The sequence below is a fragment of the Typopeltis vanoorti genome, chromosome 23 (genome assembly GCF_054136105.1).
Source record: "Typopeltis vanoorti isolate ZY-2024b chromosome 23, IOZ_Tvanoo_1.0, whole genome shotgun sequence".
In the NCBI taxonomy this organism is placed as follows: domain Eukaryota; kingdom Metazoa; phylum Arthropoda; class Arachnida; order Uropygi; family Thelyphonidae; genus Typopeltis; species Typopeltis vanoorti.
The window spans coordinates 8,443,351-8,458,961 of record NC_143571.1 but is presented as its reverse complement, the minus strand read 5'-3'; the positions used below and the strand labels follow the sequence as shown (position 1 = coordinate 8,458,961).

The 15,611-nt window shown below is 35.6% G+C and overlaps 1 protein-coding gene, 1 non-coding gene and 1 pseudogene across 2 annotated transcripts in view; 1 reads left to right on the top strand and 2 right to left on the bottom strand.

The window, feature by feature from the left end:
* MetRS (methionyl-tRNA synthetase 1) overlaps positions 1 to 15,611 on the bottom strand; it is a 257,104-nt gene that overhangs the window by 190,588 nt on the left and 50,905 nt on the right. The gene's annotated exons all lie outside the window — the stretch shown is intronic.
* LOC150093606 (U2 spliceosomal RNA) lies at positions 12,721 to 12,893 on the bottom strand (annotated as a pseudogene).
* Positions 12,862 to 13,046, top strand: LOC150093605 (U2 spliceosomal RNA). The gene has a single exon (XR_016550359.1). It is a non-coding gene; the product is annotated as a U2 spliceosomal RNA (small nuclear RNA).

Below are 15,611 nucleotides of genomic sequence, written 5' to 3'. Positions count from 1 at the left end.
TGTTCTGCTAATCTTTCTTCGCACATTCTGTTTAAGTAACCATACCACCAGAGATTAGCTCTGCTAATGCATTCCTGGATGCTGACAATATCAAGTTCTTTCTTAATATCCTCATTTTTAATATGATATTGCCATTGATGCCATCTGTTCACGCCTATAATCTTTTTCAGGAGTCTTATAGCTCCGGTATCTAGTCTTTGGTCAAGTGTTTTACTTCTGACCCAGCTCTCAGATCCATAAGTTAAAATTGGTTTCAACACTGTCATGTATACAGTCAATTTAGTGTTCTGACTAATTTCTCTCTTATTCCATATGAATTTATTCAATTGACTTCCTACTATACCAGCTTTATTGATTCTGTTGTCTATTTCCATATTTAATTTACCATCTTCAGTAAAAATCGTGCCTAAATAGCTGAAATGTTTTACTTGTTCCACAGGTTCTGAATTCACAACACAGTTGACATTTTCAATAATTCTGCCTATTTTCATTGTTTTTGTCTTTTTATTGCTGACCTTCATACCATATCTATCACGAAAGTTATTCAATTTAGTCAGAGAATCCTGCAGACTTATAGTTTAGAAGTATACCATCGTCCGCATAAAGCAAAAAGCTGACAATAAAAAACGTCTCCAATTCTGATATCATGTTTAATACCACTTTCCTTCATAATGTGATCCATATAGATAATGAATAACAGAGGGGATAATGTACATCCCTGTCTCACACCAGATTTAACATTAAACCATCTTCATGTACTTCCTTCGATTCTAACTGCTGACTTACAACTCAAATAAAGACTAAGTATTGCTTGATATAATGCCCCATTGACACCATATAACTGTAGCATATTGAATAGCTTCTCAGTCGGCACCTTGTCATATGCCTTTTCCAAATCGACAAAACTTAAATACAGATCTTTGTTATATTCCCATGATTTCTCGACTATTTGTCGTAAAGTGAAGATCTGATCCTGACAGCCTCTATTTGACCTGAATCCAGCTTGTGCTTCACCAAGTTTTTCTTCCACAATTCTTCTCAACTGTTTCTGAAGTATACTTGCATATATATTACCAGGAACACTCAGTAAGGATATACCTCTGTAATTCTCACATTCACTTTTATTTCCCTTTTTATATATAGGTACTATGAGAGCTCTACTCCAATCGTCTGGAATTCGTCTCTCTAACCAGGTCTTCTAAACTATGCAGTGCAGCCACTGTAAGACTTTTACACCACCATACTTCAGCATTTCTGGTCGAATATCATCTACTCCTGCTGCCTTTCCACATTTCAAGCCATTGATGGCTTTTTCTACTTCAAGTATGGATATGTATTCCTGACTGCATGCCTGGTCAGTGTTTTTTTATCACTGTGCTGTCATCACTGCTTGTTTCATTTAGCAAATTTTCAAAGTAACTACTCCATACTTCAAGGATATCTTTTTCTCCTGTTTTCATGTCACCTTTATCATCTCTAACTCCTTTTACAGCACTCTTTCCTTCATTCCTAAGCTTCTTCAACGTCCTCCAGAATATTTTGCCACCTTCTTGATATTTATTTTCTATGTTCATGCCAAAGTCCTCCCATGACTTTTGTTTAGCTAATTTTACACAGTGTTTAGCTTTCTTACATTTGTCTCTGTATTCTCTAAGAGCAAAAGCTGACTTATTTGCTAGGAACTTTTGATATGCTTTCTTCTTTTCCCTCACTACCTTTTTAACTTCCTGTGTCCACCATGGAGTTCTAATTTTTCTATCCTTGCAGACAACTTCACCACATGCCTCTCTAGCTGAATCAATCAGGGTTTTCTTCAAGGCTTGCCACTGAATCTCCAAGGTTTGGTTCCTGTTCTCAAACTCTTTCATTTTTCCTTCAATAATCTTTGTATTTTAGTCTACAGTTGACATCTGAGAGCTGCTCAACTTTTGTTCGGTTTAAAACTTTCTTACATGTCATTCTTTTCAATATGAAATTCAATTTTATCCTGCTGAAGACTAAATAGTGATCACTTCCAAATTCAAATCCTCTGTACCCTCTGGTGTTCTGCACCAGGGAGAAAACATCACTATCAACAAATAACATAGTCAACGAGACTTATTTTTATTTCTTGCCTCTTCTCTCCATGTGAATTTGTGTACATTTTTATGTTGGAACATGGTGTTAGTAATAACCAGTCCATGTCCTGAGCAGAAATCCAACAGGTATTTGCCATTATTATTAGCTTTGCTCTTTTCTCAAAATTTTCCGAAAACATTTTTGTATGTCTGACAATCACTTTCTACTCTGCTATTTAGATCCCCAATAAGGACCAACTTTTCCTTTTTCATTGTGTCAGTTGCTTTTTCTAAAGCCCTCAAAAAATTCCTCCACTTCTACCTTAGTAGAACCTTCTGCAGGACCATAGGCATAAATAAGTCTCATTATCCAGTTCCCCATTCTGATATATTTGCCCATATCACTCTATTTGAGACTGCCTGCCATTCAAGAAGATTAGCCTCGTATTTAGTGTTGAATACCATGACTACTGCTTCTTTTCCTTGATTGTCATTGCCTGAATATAACATTTTGCATTTATTGCTCAGAAAGATCTCACCAGTTTTTGTCTTTTTTGTTTCAGTTACCCCTATTATGTCGATCTGGTACTTATCTAATTCCTCCGCTAGGTCCATTTCTTTGCTATTCAGGTTTCTTATGTTGATAGTACCGATCTTCAACTCTGGTGATGTTGTGTTGGGGTGTGTTTTCAGATTTGTTCCAGTAGCCGACTTTTCGCTGTTCACCCTGGTTCCCTGGCAAAAACAACAGGGGCTTTGTTTAACCAGACAACGCCTCAGCCGGCATGAAATTCTGTCATTTTGTACCATCATTTTGTATTTTGGTTTAACCAATAGGAATACAATTTGGTCAGCTAAATCCCAAATTGCCAGCCCATCCTCGTTCGTTCAGTATCCAGGTAGATACCCAACAGGGTGCACCACGAGAAGGTGAGGATTGGACATTAGGTCAGAAGCCCTGGTCGGTTCTCCACATTCCTTTAAAGGCTATGTGGAGGTCTCCTCTCAGTTTTACAGCTTTGACCCTTAAGCACCCCGATTGATTCTTTTTATGTTATATATTTTTTATGTTTGTTTTTTATATTCTTATATTTTATATCTGTTAAATTAAGCCCTTATAATGGCAGCGGAATCTGATTCTGATGAAGAATACATATGGGAATGAACTTTGGTGACTCAGATAAAATGTTCAATGTTAAGAAAAGGGCCCATTTTGGACTGAAATTTTTTATGCTTTGCGAAACAGAAAGATTTGATATTTGTGATTTTCTTTTGTATATCGGAAAAGGAACAGTATGTAATAAAAAGTATAATGCTTTAGTGGTTAGCACTAAAAGTGTTCTTCACCTGATAGACCATTTCTTGGGTAAAAAATTTCATTTTTTACCCAAAAAATTCGTGCATAATCAGAACTGTGCAAAGGCAAGTTATTCCAGGAGTCATTCATTTTTGAGTTTAATTGAATCATCCAGATAATTAGTATATGTCACCAGATCTTGTGGACTTGTAAAAGAGAAGATGGATATTTTTGGTACAGGGAACAGTAACAGAAAGGGGTCTCACTGAGGAACTTAGAAAAGATAAGGTGAAATGCTTCAATAAAAATATTTCTAAATTTTATCAAACTCTGCTGATAAAAAAGATACTTTTTTTTTGTACCACGCAGATCAAAAAATTATCCAGCTGGAGGGTTAATGAAATTGTGTTTGGTGGTAAAAAAGCAAATTTTCACATTTTTAATTTAAGTCCCCAAGAGAGCTAGTACTGAAGTTTGTATAAGGGGGATATGGAAAATTCTGATAAACACCTAAAACAAAAATTATATTAAAGCAACTGATATAACCACAAGAAAGAACATATGAGGATATAAGAACATAAGCTACCTTCATAATTCTGTTACTACCGTATTTCCTCGAAAATAAGCCCTAGCATGATATTTCAGGATGCGCGTAATATAAGCCCTACCCCAAAAATAAGCCCCAGTTAAGATCGTCAGCCAGACGGACGCATTTAGTACATCCGTTGCAATACACAACGGACGTATTGAATTATAAAATAATATTAATATATAATTAGATATAAATAAATAATATTATTGACATTAATACTTAAAATAAATGATAATATAAATTATAATTAAGTATTTGTAAATACCCAAGCGGGCACCTTTGGACGAGAGGTGAACGGCTATGTAAACAGATGAATTCAAGACTTATTGCCGAATGACCAATCGGAGTACAGATGCAACGCATGAATAACGTGCCCACTTGATAACAAACGAGCGTGGTTGCGTCTGATATGAATCTTCATAATTCAATAAGTCGTGTGTTGTAACGGACATACTTAATGCACTCATGTGAAATAAAGAAACGTTTTCTGAATTTTGGTGCCTGCAATTTTTCGTCACTTTTGTGTCGACCATCATTCTTAACTGTCATCATTTTTGTTGCCATTCCTGTCTCGGGAATTCGGGGTTTGGAGAGTTATGATGTTCCAGAAGAAGATGACATGACTGTATTTGAATAAATGTAGATTGTTGTACATGAAAAAATAAGACATCCCCTGAAAATAAGCCCTAATGCATATTTCGGAGCAAAAATTAACATAAGACCCGGTCTTATTTGTGGGGAAACACGGTAGTACGTTCTTTCTTGTGGTTATATCCGTTGCTTTAATATAATTTTTGTTCTAGGTGTTTATCAGAACTTTCCAGATCTCCCTCGTTATGCAATTACTCACAGTTAATATACTGGGATAACTGACATTTGAACCATGTTGTCAGGAGCTTGGTGTTATTTAACTAAATAATAACTACTGAAATTGATGCATAATCAGAATTGTGCAAAGTGAGGATTACCTGTATTTCATAAAATGTGGAAGCTTAACTTACTTTGCCCACCAATTCATAGGCAAGTTATTCCAGGAGTCATTCATTTTTGATTTTAATTGAATCATTCAGAGTAGCAAAATTAAATAAAACAAAATATGCTTACAGTACCTAAAGCATCAGTTTTATATTCCACACTGCAACATCTGATGCACTAGTTGAATTTTTACAAAAGTATGAGGGCTGTTCAATAAGTAATAAGACTAATTTTACTGTCGCGAAACCACTCATCACAATATTAATTTTTTGGAATAAAGAAATGTTGCTGTCTGCATTAACAAAAGAGGTTGATAGATGGCATATACGGGCTGATGTGCCAGAGTGTCACGTGACTAAACGCAAGCTTGTTTCGGTGCGCCTACGAGCCGCGACCAGTCGTCGAAATGGAAGCATCCTTGGAACAGCGTTATGCGATTAAATTTTGTGTGCATTTGCAAAAATTGGCATCGGACACTTTTAACATGATACCCGAAGCTTTCCACGATGAAGCAATGTCGAGGGCAAGTGTTTTTCACTGGCATAAAACTTTTAAGGAAGGAAGGCAAAATGTGGAAGATCTTGAATGTGAGGGAAGACCTTCAAACGTCCATCACAGAGACAACGATCAACACAGCAGCGATTATCATCAAGGAGGATCGCAGAATTACAGTATGCCAGCTGCATGTTGTCCTGAATATTTCTGTGGGAAGTGTTCACTCAATCATGGTTGAACGTTTGGGACTGAAATGTGTTTGTGCCCGATGGATTCCCAAACTCTTGACACCAGAGCAAATGCAGCATCGAGTGGATGTGTGCACAGAATGGAAAGAAAGACTGGAACAAGAAGGCGACAACTTCTTAAAACGCATCATTACAGCAGATGAAGCTTGGTTGTATCACTATGACCCTACAATGAAACAACAAAGCAGTGAATGGAAGCATCCGTCTTTGCCTATCCCCAAGAAAGCAAAAACTGTAAAATCGGCTGGTAAAGTTATGACCATAATGTTTTTTTGACTATGAAGGCATTGTTTACCAACATGCTGTAGAACCCGGGAATACTGTAAACGGCTCATACTATGCGGATGTTTTACGGACAATGGTATAGCACGTCAAAAGGAAGCGTCCATTGCTGAAAAATGGATTCTTATTGCACCACGATAATGCAAGGCCACATATTACTGGTTGTGTAGTGGACGTTTTGCAGAAGAATGACATAGATATACCACACCCTCCATACAGTGCTGATCTCACACCATGCGATTTCTGGCTGTTTCCTCAGCTCAAGAAACCACTAAGAGGCTGCCATTTCGAAAGCAACAAAGCATGTGTAAAAGCTGCGGAGGCAGTTTTGAAAGAACTCTCAAAAAATGGACTTTCACATGTGTTTAAGAAGTGGACGCAACGTTGGGACAAATGCATCGCGTCTCATGGTAGTTACTTTGAAAAAGATCATGTAAATGATGACGATTAAAGGTAATCTGTTTTCTGTATAAATATAGTCTTATAACTTATTGAACAGCCTACGTATATTGCCAAATATAAAGCTTCATAAATATCAAAAACATCACACACATCAACAGTTCTCTCAAAAATGATGCAAATATCATCACTTTAGCTATATGTACAATGTTATATACAAATCACTACAAAAGGCTGCCAATGCTATGTATATTTGGTCACATGCATATGGAGTTATATTGCAAATTTTCATTCATAGATTCAAGATTGAATGCTGAATGATTCTTGCTAGTTTTCCTCACTACATGAAAACTGTTCTTATTGACAAAATAATCTAAATGATGATAATAATTCCTCTCTGGCTGGATAGAATGTAATAAATTTTGGGATTTAAGATCTCTATTAAAATTTGAAGTAATTTCATCAATTTTGGATTAAACAGGACCATTTTAATGACAAGGTTTGGCAAAACAAAATTATTTGAAAATGAGAACCAAACCTTGGGTATTCCGTGGCAGACCCTGAAGAAATCATTGCTGAATTCAGCCAGCATGTGTAAAGGATATTCTGCAAGGATATAAAAATCAGAACTCCATGGTGGACTCAGGAAGTTAAAGGGGCAGTCAAGGAAAATAAGAAAACATATTGAAAGTTCCTATGGAAATGGAAAGTGAGCATGTGCTCTGAGAGAATACAGAAGAAAATGTAAGAAAGCAAAGCAATGTGTAAAGCTAGCTAAAACAAAACTTATAGGAAGATTTTGGTAAGAACACAGAAAATAAATATCAGGAAGGTGGCAATATTCTAATTGTAATTGTAAAAGCTTAGACACAGGGAAAAAACCCTACAAAGAGGAGCAAAGATAATAAAGATGACACAAAAACTGAAGATAAAAGATATTCTAGATGTCTGGAGTAATTATTTGGAAAGAAATGAAACAAATAATTACTCCAGACATCTAGAATATCTTTTATCTTCGGTTTCCCATAAAACCCTTCCCCATCCCTAAAGAAGTGCCCTTAAATATAATGATAATATATATATATATATATATATATGTATATACATGGTGTCTCAAAAAAAATGTATATACACTTCGACAGCTGATAACTCACTTAATTTTCGTTATTTTGCAGGTTTAATGGATTTGAAATAATGGCTAAAACCAGACTAAGCTTTGAGGAAAGAAAATTTATCCTAAAATGCTACTGGAAGTATGAAAACATAGTGGAAGTGCAAAGACAGTTTAGAAGAGAATTTCAATGAGATCCACTTACGAGACTTACTATCACTCAAATTAGAGATAAATTTGAAGAAGATAGAACTGTTCAAAATGTCCATAAGCAATATTCAGGAAGACCACGAACAACTACGAGGCCCGCAACAGAAGAAAGTTTGATTGAAATGTATTGTCAAAGTTCAAGAAAATCTGTGACAATCGTCTTGTGAGATGAGTATCAAAATCAAGTGTCCATCACATGTTGAAGCGCAGTCATTGGAAAAGTTACATTCCAAGAAGAGTACACACTCTCAACAAAGATAGGAGAATGCAGTTTTGTGAGTGGAACTTGGAAAAATGTGAAGAGGAAGCACAATTTCCAAGACAAATTGTGTGGAGTGATGAGGCCACATTTAAATTAAATGAGGCAATTAACCAGCACAATTGCACTTAATGGGCACCTGAGAATCTGCATGTTATGGAGGAACATCATGTAAATTTACCAGGAGTGACGGTGTAGTGCGGCTTATCAGCACACGGATTAATTGGACCATTCTGTTTCGATGGTACTGTAACTGATGTCAATTACTTAAACTTGCTGCATGAAGCTATCATGCCACGTGTTCAAGAGGACTTTGAGGATGAGGACTTTTATTTTCAACAAGATAGGGCACCCTCACACTACTATAGAGATGTGAGGGCCTATCTTGATGAGACTCTACCCAACAGATGGATTGGAAGAAGAGGCTCTGTAGAATACCCCCCCCGCATTCACGATCTCATGCCAACGAACTTCTTCCTATAGGGATTTATCAAGGATAAAGTTTACACTTCAAAACTGGCAACAATCAATGACTTGAAAGCAGCAATCAAAAGAGAATGTGCCCAGCTGCAAGACGAAATGATTCTCAGTGTTTGCAATTCATTGCTACACGTTATCAGTGGTGCCTGAACCAGGACGGTCATCAGTTTGAATACAGACATTGAGGGATGAAAAGTACGTTCATGTAATATACCTTACAATGTGAAAGTTAACTGTATTATAATAAATACCAACTTTATGATCATTAAATTTTGTATACAATTTTTTGAGACACCCTGGATATTATTTTTAAAAAAACCCGGATTTTCAAATTAATTTCCCACCTTGCCTCAACCCCCCCCATGTTTCTTACCCCCCCTTTTAAAAACCTAACATCCAAACAAAGTATGTGCAAAATGTCTTCCTCTACTAGTCTGCATATATTTATCTTTAAAATACACCTATAAAGCCCTAAGAATTCTTGAGTAAAAAGCCTTAGTTTTTAAAATAAGGGACACTCCTAAACGAAAACAGGCCGAAATAGCAATAAAAATACTATTTTTTAAGAGGAGTAACATGGGAATTTTCCCAGAATTAATATCTACCTTTTATCTTCAGTTTTCGTGTCATCATATAGATGATAATGACATGAAATCTTTATCATCTTCTGAAGCATTAAAGAGAAACACAATCAAGAATACATATTGGTACTTGAGGTATAAAAAGCCATAAAAAAAAAAAGAAATGGGAAGGCAGCTGGAGTAGATGAAACTAGAGCAGAAAAGCTAAAGTGTGGAGGTATATATAAATTTTACAGCAGCCTACAATGCATGATTCAAGCCTTGTCGGGTTGAATTTCAAACTGGAATGCAGCTCTTGCAGTACCCATCTATATATAAAAAAAAGGGAAAACTGTGATAACTATAGAAGATTTTCTATAGTTAATTTCCTAATAAGTACCCTGTTGCTCGTAAGATTTATGCAAGCATGCTTGAAAAATTGTGGAGAAGCTTGGAGAAAAACAAGCTGGATTCAGGCCAAACAGAGGTTTGATATTATATCAAGCAACATAGTCTCTATTTGAGCTCTAAGTCAGCAGTTAGAACTGAAGGAGGTAGAGGAAGATAGTTTGATGTGCACATTATCTCAATTGTTATCATCTATATGGATCATATTATGAAGGTAAGGGCCATTGAACCTAATATCAAAATTGAGATGTTAATTTGATGATGATTATGATGAAATTATCAAATCCTGATATGTACTCTGAAAGGGTGTGTAGGATATTATGATAGTACTAATGCTATATCATTACTAATTCCTATCAACAACTTTCCTCGAAATTAATCTGTTATCTGTCAGCATCCAATATTGTCATCTTCTGAGGGACTTCTTACTGCAGAAGTCCACCTAGATCTTGATATTCCTGTGGGTCTATTTCTTGCCATTATTCTGGCAAAATACATTCGTTTTGCTAACTTTCCTCTCCAATTCTATTTAAGTCACCATCATCTGAGATTAGCTTGGTTAATATATTCCTGAATGCTAACAATGTCAAGTTCTTTCCTAATAACTAGGGATGTGCCAAAGCACCAAATACCAAATATTCAGTTTGAAATTTCGCAAAAGCACCAAATATTCGGGCAAAATAAACTGAATTGAATTTTATAAATGAATGTTCTTTGAAGGAAAAAACACTCTTTAAAAATTGATTAAAATTTTTAATGAGTGTATACTCTTTTGTTCAAAATATTTGTTTATAAAATTTAATTCAGAATGTTTAAAACTTAATTCTGCATGCTTCAGCCAAATTGAAGAATGAAGAAAGATTAAAAAATATGTATAATGGTACTTTACCAAACCATGTAACCACATGAAAATATGAAAATAAAAAGAACAATCCTTATTTCATAACCCAATATATAGAAACTTCGAAAGTTTTGAAAGCTGACTAGAGAGCTTATGAGAATGCAATCCTCAGCACTGAAGTTGCCTTAGCTCGCAATGCTGATGCAAGTTTACTTAAGACTTGAGAACAGTCCAGGAGCCATATATTCACTTTTTATTAGTGCATTTGATTAAGGTTTCGCTGGCCTGACAGCTGTTTTGAACTGTTGGTTATTATAGGAGAAACAATCTTAAAATAGCAAGAAAACTCATTCAATACAAAGGCAATCCAATGTAAGAGTTATATTTTTTTATAAGTCAACAGCAGTTGGTGCACAAGAGTAATTATCAAAGAAGAGCCTAAAAGTCTTCATTTTGGTGTAATAAAATAAACAAATCATTCCATATTTCATAGCCGAAAATATATACGAGGGACGTCCAGAGAGTAAGTTCTGATGGACTGTCAGAGAAACAAAAATATACTTACAAAAAAACTTTATCGAAAATTAAAGTAGACATTTTTGACGACTTTTCTACATAATTTCCACCATTGTTCAAGCACTTATCATAACAGGGCACCAAGAGTTGTATACCTTTGTTGAAGAAGGTTGTCGCCTGTGATACAAACCACGTATTGACTGCTTCTTTGACCTCCTCATCATCTTGAAACTGCCAGCCACCAAGGAAAGATTTCAGATGTTTGAACAGGTGAAAGGTGCTTGGAGCGAGGTCAGGACTATATGGGGGATGATGGAATTGTTTCCAGCTGAAGGTGGCGAGAAGTTGTTGTATTACATCGGTAGTGTGTGGGCAGGTGTTATCATGAATCAAAATAACGCCCCTGGGTAAGGCATGCCACATCGTTTATTCTGGATCGCATGACGCAGTTTCTTAAGGGTTTGGCAGTACATATTCGCATTGATTGTGGAGCCTTGACCCATGGTGAGTGATTCAATTCTTAGACATTATAAACACACACCAAGAAGCGTATGCACTCTGAGAATGTCTGAAAATGACGCCTTGCTAAGGAATCAACAAACTCAGCACGGATGTGCACAATTGCGATCGCAGCGCTGCAGTGAAAATATTTAAAAATGGAACTTACTTTCTGAACGTCTCTCACATATATATATATATATATATATATATATATATATATATATATATATATATATATAAACTTGGATAATTTATTAAGTAGTGCAAACTAATGCAACTCTGATACCGAGAACTGTATTCTCATAAACTCGCTGGTCTTTATTTGAAACTTTGTGAGTTTTTTTAATACATATTTGGCTATAAAATAAGCATGGGTCTTTCATATCCCCTATTTCTGTTTATTTTACATTACCGAAATAAAGAATTTTAGGTTCTTCTCTGATAAAAATAAAAAATAAAATTTTTACTTAAATATAAAGAGCCAATAGGCTTTATTTCGGCGATATAAACATTATTAAATTAAGGGAATATTAAATCCCATGTTTTAAAACCGAATAAGAAACTCAAAGATACCAGATAGTGACCTCCCACCATAATGTAATAACAGCATACATTTCCTAGGAAATGTGTTTTTTACATTATGGAAAATACTAAGAATAGCGATCAGAACTTTACCACCGTTGCTGCGAGTTGCCCGAAATTGTACTATGTACTAGGACTACTTGCATTAGCTCACGCTAGTAATCGCCGATACTTTCATAGTTTACTATATTCGGCATGAAACTCTCTGATTCCAATCTTTGAGTTTCTTATTCGGTTTTAAAACAATATGAGATTTAATAACCCCTTAATTTAAATAAAATTTTTACTTTTGCTAAATATAATATAATGTTAAATATTAAAGTATAGAGCCGAGAGGTTTCAATTTGGCATAAATGAGATACAATAATGGAGGATGTTGCAGATCCATTCATATTTTATAGCAAAATCTAGAAAGAAGCTTAAATTTTTCAAAAATTTACCAGAGTTTATGAGAACATAATCTTCTCATAAGCTCTTTAGTAAATTTTCAAAACTCATAAATGTACAAAGAGATTCTTTCTACATTTACCTATAAAATATAGATGTACTCATAATATCCTCTACTGTGATATCTTACTTATGAAAATAAAAGCCTCTCAGCTCTATACTTTAATATCTTATTATGCACCTGCCGAGAGTTGATTTATGATCAATTTAACTCTCTGACATGGTTGTCTTGTAATACTGAATGAGATTTTGTCTTCTGCTTGTAGATGTAAAGTTGGGCAATCTGAAGTCTTTTCTTGGATAAAAACCTAATTAATACACTAACAAAAGGCAAATGTACATACTTCTAGAGAAAGTTTGTCATTTAAATTAAAGTAGTGTTTTTCAAAATTTTCTGATGCCCACAATAAAAAAATACATTTTACATCTCAACCTAACATAGTTGAGATGTAAAAATACACACACATATTCTGATGGGAATGAGGTTGTATAATACAGGCAATACACAGCAATGGTGGAGCACGCCCCAAACACTTTTTGCTGCCTTTCAAAAATCAGTAACATGTGGCCTATACCAGATATTAAACTGATAAGAACAGATATTGTACTTAGCCAAAAGGGCCAAAAAGTGAAGTATCTGTTCTTATTAGTTTAACATCCAATATGGTCCCAATCAGCAGCAGAGATATTAAAGATTTTTGGAAAGCAGCAAAATACGTGTAGCTTACAAGCCTTTACCACAAGTTTTCCTAGTGTTGCACTACCTCTAGAGTCAGCTCTCTCTCCATTGTGGAGAAAGCAAACCCCCCCCCCCCCACACACACACACGTACATACAAGGTGACCCATAAGTCACAAAGGGGTTTAAAATGTGAATAACTTTTTTTGATTATTAATTTTTTACATTTTATTTTTTTCAAGCATTCTAAGGAACATTTTGAAAAAATTATGAAAGAAAAATTGACAACCCAATAATGAACCAAAATAGTGTTCATTGTTGGGTTGTGAATTCTATTGGCAGTATGCACACTGCCAATAGAATTGCATCTTCAATTTTAATTTGAACATCAGCATTCAAATATTTTAATGCAAAGAGCAAATAATTTTGCAAAGATCTGCAATTAATTAGCTATCACGTTCTCCAGATATGATGGCTCCAGACTTCTTTCTATATGGTTACCTGAAGGAAAAGGTGCATGTGAACAAGCCCCAGACAGTCCAACAGCTGAAGAATATTCATGCAGAAATTAGGCCACTGCAGCCAGAAACATTAACAGCTGTCATAGAACACACCAGTCTTTGTGAAACGGAAAATGTAAGGCATTTATGTGATGTAGTTTTTCATAACTAATAAAAAAAAAATCTCCGGGTTCTGTATTTCATTATAACAAAAAAAAAAAATAATAAATGTTTAAACCTCTTTGTGGCTTATTGGCCACCCTGTACGTGCAAGTATATATACACACACACACAGCTTGCCATAAATACTGTTACAACTTCTGCATACCCCCCTCCAACACTGCCAATAGAATTGCATGAGCCCAGTTCCATTAGTAGTGCTGTGCACAGCCAACATTTGCATGTTTATCAATAGAGAATTTCCACATGTTAACCCATATGGGGAGATTATGAGAACCGTGTAGCTGTAATAGCACTTCACAGGGTTGGAATGCAGTTATTTTCAACACACTAAAAACACTCAGGATCAATAGAATGTTTGTGTATCAGACTATTAACTGTTATAATGATACAGAAGACGTATCTGACTGCCAAAGAACAGGTCGACTATGCTGCATTAGGACATAACTGCTCATGAAGGCTGTGAAGACACGCCTCCCCTGTAATTCTGTGAGAACACAGAAAATGATGTTGCAAGAAATTAATGTTTCACAGAGAATGATGTCACGTGATGCCAGTAGTACGCAAACAACAGACACAGAGATATCATCTTTGCAGATGAGAAGAATTTCAACCTTGAAGAGTCGTTTAACTGCCAAAACAATCTTGTATATGCTCCAGCACCTGCCTTAGAACCCAGGATTCGGAGAGGTCATCACTGGATCATTGATGGTTTGGTGAGGGACGATGTATCAGGGGATATCCGAATTGCATTTCTGCAAGAAAGGGGTCAAAATCTCTGCCAACATGGATAAAGATACCATGCTGGAACCTGTGGTATGGCCCTGAACAACACTTTGTTTCAAGGTAGGAAGTGAACCACAGGACTCAGCTGCTGCACAGTGAGGACCACACAACAGTGGTTGGAGACAAATGTCCCTGACCACATATCACCATCTGAATGGCTATCTGGAAGTCCTGATCTAAATCCACTGGATTTCAAATTGTGGTTGGAGCTTGAGAGAGTAGCCTGCAAGAAATGACATCCTATCATCGCCAGCCTGAAGGTGGATTTGTAGTGAGCAGTGGCAGTGTTTCAACTGGATGATGTGCATGCCACAATCAATATATGGCCTCACAGACTTTGGGCATGCATGAAGGCAAAAGAGGGACATTTCAAACATTGAGTACTGCTATATACACATTATACATGTGGTTTGTATGTGTTGAAAGCTGTAAATGATTTGTTGATAGATTAAAGGTTTATTTGAACCCAGATCTTTAATGACTATCGAGGCTCTATATAATTACATTGTCCTCAAATTCCTGACATGTACTACTCTGAAGGGAGTGTACACGATACAATGATAGAGCTATACGAAAAGTTTACATTATTACTAACTTCCTATCAACAATGTTTATCCAAATTGGGTCTTCTAATCCACCTACATCTTGAGTATGGGTCTTTTTCCTGCCATCTTGGAATCAAACACCTGCTCTGCTAACCTTTCCTCTCCATTCTGTTTAAATAAACTATGTGCTTACTTAAGTTTACTTAAGTAAGATGTGTGCACATAGTTGAGATTAGTTATGTGCACACATTTCTGAATGCTAACAATGTCAAGAGCTTTCCTAATATCTTCATTTTTAATATGATTCTGCCATTAACCCTCATTTTTCTCAGAACTCTCATATCTGTTGGCTCTAGTTTGTGATCAACTGTTTTATATATACTTCTAACCCAGCTCTCAGATCCATAAGTTAAAACTGGTTTGAACACTATAATGTATACTGATAGATTAATGTTCTGACAAATTTCTCTCTTATTCTGCATAAGTTTATTCAGTTGACTCCATATCATACCAGCTTTGTTAATTCTGCTGTCTATTTCCATATTTAATTTGTCATCTTCATTAATAAATGTGCCTAAATAGTCAAAATGCTTTATTTGTTCTATAGGCTCTGCATTCAGAATGCAGCTGAAGTTGTCTATGTGCTTGCCCGTTTTCACAGT